We start from the raw sequence: 8,726 nt of genomic DNA, 5'->3' as shown, positions 1-8,726 counted from the left end.
ATGTTAGCCAGGATGGTCTCGATCTCCTGACCTTGTGATCCGCCCACCTCGGCCTCCTAAAGTGCTGAGATTACAGGCTTGAGCCACTGCGCCCGGCAAATGTGTGATTTATGATGAGCAGTTCCTGACTATATTTTTGTGCATATATGTGTATTTACATGTGAGTATCTTTATGGATTTGAATATATGGTGGGTGCCTGTGACAGATTGTGTAAGCATGAAAGCAGGTATACCTGTGCAAGAATGCCTGTTTCTGCCGGGTGCAGTGGCTCACGCCTGTAATCCCAGTGCTTTGGGAGGCTGAGGCGGGTGGATCACCTGAGGTCAGGAGTTCAAGACCAGCCTGGCCAACATGGTAAAACCCCGTCTCTACTAAAAATACAAAAGTTAGCCAGGCGTGGTTGCCCACACCTATAATTGCAGCTACTTGGGAGGCTGAGGCAGGAGAATCACTTGAACCCAGGAGGCAGAGGTTGCAGCGAGCTAGGATTGCACCACTGTACTCCAGTATGGGAGACAGAGTGAGACTCCGTCACACTAAAAAAAAAAAAAAAAAAGAATGCCTGTTTCTGAATGCTTTTGTGAGAGTTCAAATGTGCGTATTTATCTAGGAATTCATATCTGTGTATGAATCTGATTGTGTCTGTCAGTATGGAAGTGTGTGTGAATGTGTTGAGTACAAATATTTGTGTACATGAGTGCAATTCTGTGTTTATTTGTAAGGTCTAAGCGCTAATTTGTGGATTTTTGTCTTTTTTTCTGTTTGTTTTTTTTTTTGAGACCGAGTCTCGCTCTGTCACCCAGGCTGGAGTGCAGTGGCGCGATCTCAGCTCACTGCAAGCTCCGCCTCCCGGGTTCATGCCATTCTCCTGCCTCAGCCTCCCCAGTAGCTGGGACTACAGGCGCCAGCCACCATGCCCAGCTAATATTTTGTATTTTTAGTAGAGACGGGGTTTCATTGTGTTAGCCAGGATGGTCTCGATCTCCTGACCTCAGGTGATCCACCTGCCTCGGCCTCCCAAAGTGCTGGAATTACAGGCGTGAGCCACCGCGCCCAGCCGGATGTTTTTAATATTTTAATATTTGCTTTTGTTTCATTGTCTGTTTTGTTGTTGCTGTGGTTTTTTTTTTTTTTTTTTTTTTGGACAGGATCTCACTCTGTCACCCCAGGCTTGAGTGCAGTGGCACAATCATGGCTCACTGCAGCCACCATGCCTGGCTAATTTTTTGTTTTGTGTAGAAATGGGATCTCCTTATATTGCCCAGGCTGATCTCAAACTCCTAGGCTCAAGGGATCCTCCCGCTTTGGCCTCCCAAAGTGCTGGGATTACAGGCATGAGCCACTGTGCTTGTCCCTCTATTGTATTTTTGTCAAAATATCCCCTGCCTGCCTCTTAGCTGTATATAATTGTGAATGCACAAGTGTTTGTGTGAGTTTGTTCTTTCCAGGCCTGGAAAGAAAAGTGTGTTACTTTCAGCTGGGCGCGGTGGCTCAAGCCTGTAATCCCAGCACTTTGGGAGGCCGAGGCGGGTGGATCACTTGAGGTCAGGAGTTCAAGACCAGCCTGACCAACATGCTGAAACCCCATCTCTACTAAAAATACAAAAATTAGCCGGCATGGTGGCACACGCCTGTAATCCCAGCTACTTGGGAGGCCGAGGCAGGAGAAGCGCTTGAACCCAGGAGGCAGAGGTTGAAGTGAGCTGAGATCATGCCACTGCACCCCAGCCTGGGTGACAGAGCGAGACTCTGTCTCAAAAAAAAAAAAAAAAAAAAAAGTGTGTTACTTTCAGAAAACACACACACACACACACACAGGAATAAGTGCTCACAGACTCACACAAATATTCACAAATTCACACAAATGTAAATGTCAGCTTCATGCACACAAATGCACTCAGAAAGTGATACATAAAAAGATAACATACAGGCCGGGTGCAGTGGCTCACACCTGTAATCCCAGCACTTTGGGAGGCCGAGGCAGGTGGATCACCTGAGGTCAGGAATTCAAGACCAGCCTGGCCAACATTGTGAAACCCCATCTCTACTAAAAATACAAAAATTACCTGGGTGTGGTGGCGGGCGCCTGTGATCCCAGCTACTCAGGAGGCTGAGGCAGAAGAATTGCTTGAACCCAGGAGGCAGAGGTTGCAGTGAGCTGAGATCGTGCCACTGCACTTTAGCCTGGGCGAAAGAGCAGGACTCCATCTTAAAAAAAAAAAAAAAAAAAAAAAAAAAAGACTGGGCCCAGTGGTTCACGCCTGTAATCCCAGCACTTTGGGAGGCTGAGGTGGGCGGATCACCTGAGGTCTGGAGTTTAAGACCAGCCTGACCAACATGGAGAAACCTATCTCTACTAAAAATAAAAAAAAAATTAGCCAGAGGTGGTGGTGCATGCCTATAATCCCAGCTACTTGGGGGGCTGAGGCAGGAGAATTGCTTGAAACCAGAAGACAGAGATTGCGCTGAGCTGAGATTGCACCACTGCACTCCAGCCTGGGCAACAAGAGCGAAACTCCGTCTCAAAAAAATAAATAAATAAAAAATCCCAGCACTTTGGGAGGCCAAGGCGGGCAGATCACCTGAGGTCTGGAGTTCAAGACCAACCTGACCAACATTGAGAAACCCCATCTCTACTAAAAACACAAAATTAGCCAGGCGTGGTGTCGCATGCCTGTAATCCCAGCTATTCAGGAGTCTGAGGCAGGAGAATCGCTTGAACCTGGGAGGTGGAGGTTGCGGTGAGCCAAAATCGCACTGTTGCACTCCAGCCTGGGCAGCAAGAGCAACACTCCGTCTCAAAAAAAAAAAAAAAAAAAAATGCTATGAAATGGAAGGACGCTGTGGCAAGCTGGTCTCCAAGACCCCTGATCCCGGATGGTGGCCCCAGAGCTAGCTCTTTGTTGAAATTGCACATGTGTTTGGGGCGTGGGTCTCATGGTCTGGAGCATGTGAGCAGGCATCGGGGTGGGTGTGCCGAGGGAGGGGAGCTGGGGCGTGGGCCCTCCTGTCTGGATGTGCCCGTGCAGGAGTGGGTGTGGGTGCGCAAAGGGGCCAGTGTGTATGTGTGTGAGCGCAGGTGCTGATGTGGATGACACATGACCCAGCTCCTGTCCCAGTCCCCTCGAAGGACCTAAACGAGGTCTTTTCCCCACTAGACCTCAGTTTCCCCATCTGGAGACCTGGGGCTCCCGGCCCAGGGAAGCATTTCCAGCAGGAAAGGGTGCTCCTGCCATAACCTGCCCCTCTGTGAGCTTGGCGTGTCCTGCCGGCTCACACGCGGGTTTGCTTTTCCTGGGATGGTTCCCATGACCTCCGTGGACCCCAAGGACAAACCCAGCAAAGGAGGCAAATGCAATTTGCTCACACACAATCCGAGGAGATGTGGGGTGGACGCACAGGTTCAGCTTCCCATCCCGGGAGGGGGCTGCAGTTTGGGAAGGATGGGTGGTGGGCCATCCAGGTCCAGAGGTGTCGGTGCAGGTCGAGTGCTCCTGTCCCTGCCTCCAGGGGCCTCCACTGGCCCAACCCCCACACTGGGCGGACTGGAAAGCCTGGCTGGTCTAGACTGCCCCACCCACACACTGCCTGCTGGAATCAAGATCCCACCTGCCCCTGGGGGCCTGTTCCTACGGCCTAGGCAGCCTCAGACACACTGGCTGCCCTGTGCGCATGGGGCGGCCCCTCCCCGAGCCCCCCTCCAGCCTCCCGCCTCCTTCCACACCTGCAGCTCTTTGGGCTCTTACACCTCCTAACTCATTAGAGAGAGCCTGGTTATTAAGCTGGGGGTGGGGATGACTTAGAGGGTTTATAGGTCAGGAGTTCAGGATTTGGTTTGGGGGAGTATGTGAAACCCCATAAAATCATCTGCAAAATTCTACCTGTGTGTGTACTTCAGGGATCAGACTCATAGATGACAATTTCTGAGTGTGTTATATGCCCAACATCATCTCATTAATCCTCACGCCAACACCAGCATAATGAGGATTGTACCCATTTTACAGATGGAAAAACTGAGTCATATACCAAGGAGAATAGAAGGAGGCTTTGAGCCCCAAGTCACTGGATCTAGGGTCCACCAGCTGAGCCACGTTGCAGCCCTTCCACTGCGAGGCTGGTTCACCCTTTTCTCAATGTCTATGACCTTCAGGATGGGCACAGTGGTGCATGCCTGTAATCCCAGTACTTTGGGAGGCTGAGGCGGGTGGATCACTTGAGGTCAGGAGTTCAAGAGCCGCCTGGGCAACATGGCGAAACCCCCTCTCTACTAAAAATACAAAAATTAACTGGGTGTGGTGCTGGGCACCTGTAATCCCAGCTACTCTGGAGGCTAAGGCAGGAAGATCACTTGAGCCTGGTAGGTGGAGGTTGCAGTGAGCTGAGATCGTGCCACCTCCCGAGTAGCTGGGATTACAGGCACCTGCCACCTCGCCTGGCTAATTTTTGTATTTTTAGTAGAGATGGGGTTTCACCATGTTGGCCAGGCTGGTCTCGAACTCCTGACCTAAAGTGATTTGCCCACCTCGGCCTCCCAAAGTGCTGGGATTACAGGCGTGAGCCACCGTGCCCAGCCAGTATGGAGTTTATTATCAGCACTCCCCAGGTACCTCAGGGAGACATGTCCAAAATATTTCAAAAGAATTATTTATATATAGTGTGTATATATATATATGTAAATATTATGTTATATATGTAAGTATTATATGCTATATATGTATATATATGTTATATATATTTGTAGAAATAGGGTCTCGCTCTGATGCCCAGGCTGGAGTGCAGTGGCGCAATCATAGTTCACTGTAGGCTGGAACTCGTGGGCTCAAGCGATCCTCCTGTCTCAGCCTCCTGAGTAGCTAGGACTACAGGTGTGCACCACCACCCCCTGCTAATTTAAAAAATATTTTGTAGAGATGAGTCTGGCTATGTTGCCCAGGCTGGTTTCAAACACCTGGCCTCAAGCGATCCTTCCACCTCCGCTTCCCAAAGTGCCTGGATTACAGGTGTGAGCCACCGTGCCCAGCCTCAAAATAATTTTTAAGAACAATATTGGCTGGGCATGGTGGCACACGCCTGTAATCTCGGCACTTTAGGAGGCAGAGGTGGGCAGATCGCTTGAGCCCAGGAGTTTGACAACAACCTGGGCAACACAGTGAGATCCTGTCTCCACACACACACACAAAAATACAAAAATTAGCCAGGCAGGGTGGTGCATGCTTGTAGTCCCAGCACTTTGGGAGGCCGAGGCGGTAGATCACTTGAGCCCAGGAGTTCGAGACCAACCTGGGCAACATGGAAAAACCCTATTTCTACAAACAATACAAAAAATTAGCTGGGTATGGTGGCTCGAACCTGTAGTTCCAGCTATTTGGGAGGCTGAGGCAGGAGAATCCCTTGAGCCTGGGAGGTTGAGGTTGCAGTGAAGCGAGTTGTGATCATGCCACTAAACTCCAGCCTGGGCAACAGAGCAAGATCCTATCTCAAAAACAAAAACAAAAACAAAAACAAAAACAAAAACTAAACAAAAAACCAACATTCCAGGCACGGTGGCTCACACCTGTAATCCCAGCACTCTGGGAGGCTGAGGCAAGTGGATTACTTGAGGTCAGGAGTTCATGACCAGCCTGGCCATCATGGTGAAGCCCTGTCTCTACTAAAATACAAAAATTAGGCCGGGCGTGGTAGCTCACACCTGTAATCCTAGCCACTTTGGGAGGTCGAGGTGGACGGATCACTTGAGATCAGGAGTTCGAGACCAGCCTGGCCAACTTGCTGAAACCTCGTCTCTACTTAAAAGACAAAAATTAGCTGGAAATCGCTTGAACCCGGGAGGTGGAGGTTGCAGTGAGCAAAGATCATGCCATTGCACTCCAGCCTGGGCAACAGAGCAAGACTCCGTCTCAATAAAATAAAATAAAAAATAAAATAAAATAAAATAAAATAATATAAAATAAAATAAAATAAAACAATACAAAAATTAGCCAGGTGTGGTGGTGCACACCTGTAGTCCCAGCCACTTGGGAGGCTGAGGCAGGAGAATTGCTTGAACCCAGGAGGCGGAGGTTGCAGTTTGCTGAGATTGCGCACCACGCTCCAGCCTGGGGGACAGAGCGGGACTCCGTCTCAAAAAACAAACAAAACAAAACAAAAAACAAATATTGTGCATGCCAAAGGCTATCCCTGTCCTTGCGCCTCGTGACAGTTGCATTTAGATGCAATAAACTAATACGAGTGAAAGAGATCATTTCATGGCTGGGCGCGGTGGCTCATGCCTATAATCCCAGCACTTCGGGAGGCCGAGGCAGGTGGATCACAAGGTCAGGAGATGGAAACCATCCTGGCTAACATGGTGAAACCCCATCTCTACTGAAAATACAAAAAATCAGCCGGGTGTGGTGGCACGCGCCTATAGTCCCAGCTACTCGGGAGGCTGAGGCAAGAGAATCACATGAACCCGGGAGGCGGAGGTTGCAGTGAGCCAAGTTCATGCCACTGGACTCCAGCCTGAGCGAAAGATCGAGACTCTGTCTCAAAAAAAAAAAAAAAAAAAGAAAAGAAAGAAAAAGATAATTTCACCTAGGGATAAAATATTGGGACAATCGCACAGTCTAGCAAAGGGGCTAGCGACAGTCAGGGTGGGAGCTGCTTTTGCTAGGGCAGTTGTCCGGGCAAGCTTCTTCAAGGAGGAGGGAGAGGTAAGGCAGGGAATGGGGTGATGAAAAGAAGCAGATGGGAGAAGAGCATTCCGGGCAGAGCAACTGGCAAGGACAAAGGCCCTGGGGAAGGACCAAGCTGGTGCTCAAGGAAGGTCACTGTCCCTGGAGTGCAGCCAGGAGCAATGCAAGGAGACGCTGGAGGGTATTTTGCTGCCCAGACTCTCCCTGGTGAAGCACCACTTCTTCATTTTTTTTTTTTTTTTTTTTTTTTTTTTTTTGAGATGGAGTCTCACTCTGTCACCCAGGCTGGAGAGCAGTGGAACAATCTCAGCTGACCGCAACCTTCGCCTCCCACGTTCAAGCAATTCTCGCGCCTCAACCTCCTGAGTAGCTGGGAGTGCAAGCGCACGCCACCATGCCTGGCTAATTTTTGTATTTTTAGTAGAAATGGTGTTTCACCATTTTGGCCAGGCTGGTCTTGAACTCCTGACCTCAGGTGATCCGCCCGCCTCAGCCTCCCAAAGTGCTGGGATTACAGGCGTAAGCCACCGCACATGGTCCCATTCTTCTTTTTTTTTTTTTTTTAATTTTTATTTATTTATTTATTTATTTATTTATTTATTTATTTATTTATTTTGAGATGGAGTCTCACTCTGTTACCCAGGCTGAAGTGTGGTGGCAAGATCTCAACTCATTGTAACCTCCTCCTCCCGTGTTCACGTGATTCTCATGCCTCAGCCTCCCGATTAGCTGGGAGTGCAGGCGCGTGCCACCATGCCCGGCTAAGTTTTTGTATTTTTAGTAGAGATGGAGTTTCACCATGTTGCCCAGGCTGAAAAATAAAACATTTAAAAATTAGCCAGGTATGGTGGTGCATGCCTGTGGTCCCAGCTGCTTGGGAGGCTAAGGCGGGAGGATCCTTTGAGCCCAGGAGTTTGAGACTGCAGTGAGATATGATTGCACCACTGTACTCCAGCCTGGGTGACAGAGAGAGACCCTGTCAAAAAAAAAAAAAAAAAAATGACATCGGATGATTATAATCCGAAGTATAAAATGAATATTTGTGAGTCCATACTGATGTCAAGAAATGAGCAGGCCAGGCATGGTGGCTCACGTCTGTAATCCCAGCAGTTTGAGAGGCCAAGGCGGGAGGATCGCTTGAGGCCAGGAGTTCCAGACCAGCCTTTACAACATAGCGAAACCCCATCTCTACTAAAAATAAAACAAATTAAAGAAATTAGCTCGACGTGGCGGTGCACACCTGTAATCCCAGCTATTCAGGAGGCTGAGGTGGGAGGATTGCTTGAGAGTGGGAGGTTAGGGCTGCAGTGAGCTGTGTTTGCAGAAGTGTACTGCAGCCTGGGCAACAGAGCAAGACCCTGTCTCAAAAAAAAAAAAAAAAGGAGCACATAATTTCATAATAGGGGATGAGGGACTTCTTCCTCTGCAGAAGAATTTCAAATAATTCATGAAGATGCTCTGCCCTCAAGGAGTGGAATGTAACTCTCCAGTCCTTAGGTGTAAGCTACACGGGGTGCCTTCCTTCCAAAGAGCACAGTATGGAAGGAGGAAAGAGGAAAAAAGAATAACTTTACAGTGGAGAAACCTAACACACTACTCCAGCAGACGGTCAAAGACAACCTTGACAGTCAGAAATTATGTTGTTAGTATGTACTTTTATTTATTTATTTTTTTGAGACACAGTCTTGCTGTCTTACCCAGACTGCAGTGCAGTGGTGCGATCACAGCTCACTGCAGCCTCCACCTCCTAGGCTCAAGCAATCCTCCCACCTCAGCCTCCTGAGTAGGTGGGACTACAGGTGGGTGCCACCACACCTGACTATTTTTTTTTTTTTTTGAGACAAAGTCTCATTCCGTCACCCAGGCTGCAGTGCTGTGGCGAGATCTGGGCTCACTGCAACCTCTGCATCTTGGGTTCAAGTGATTCTTCTGCCTCAGCCTCCTGAGTAGCTGGGATTACAGGCACACACCACCACGCCCGGCTAATTTTTGTCTTTTTAGTAGAGACGGGGTTTCACCATGTTGGCCAGGCTGGTCTCGAACTTCTGACC

The sequence above is a fragment of the Pongo abelii genome, chromosome 20, assembly GCF_028885655.2.
Source record: "Pongo abelii isolate AG06213 chromosome 20, NHGRI_mPonAbe1-v2.0_pri, whole genome shotgun sequence".
Classification (NCBI taxonomy): Eukaryota; Metazoa; Chordata; class Mammalia; order Primates; family Hominidae; genus Pongo; species Pongo abelii.
This window is presented reverse-complemented; position numbering follows the sequence as displayed.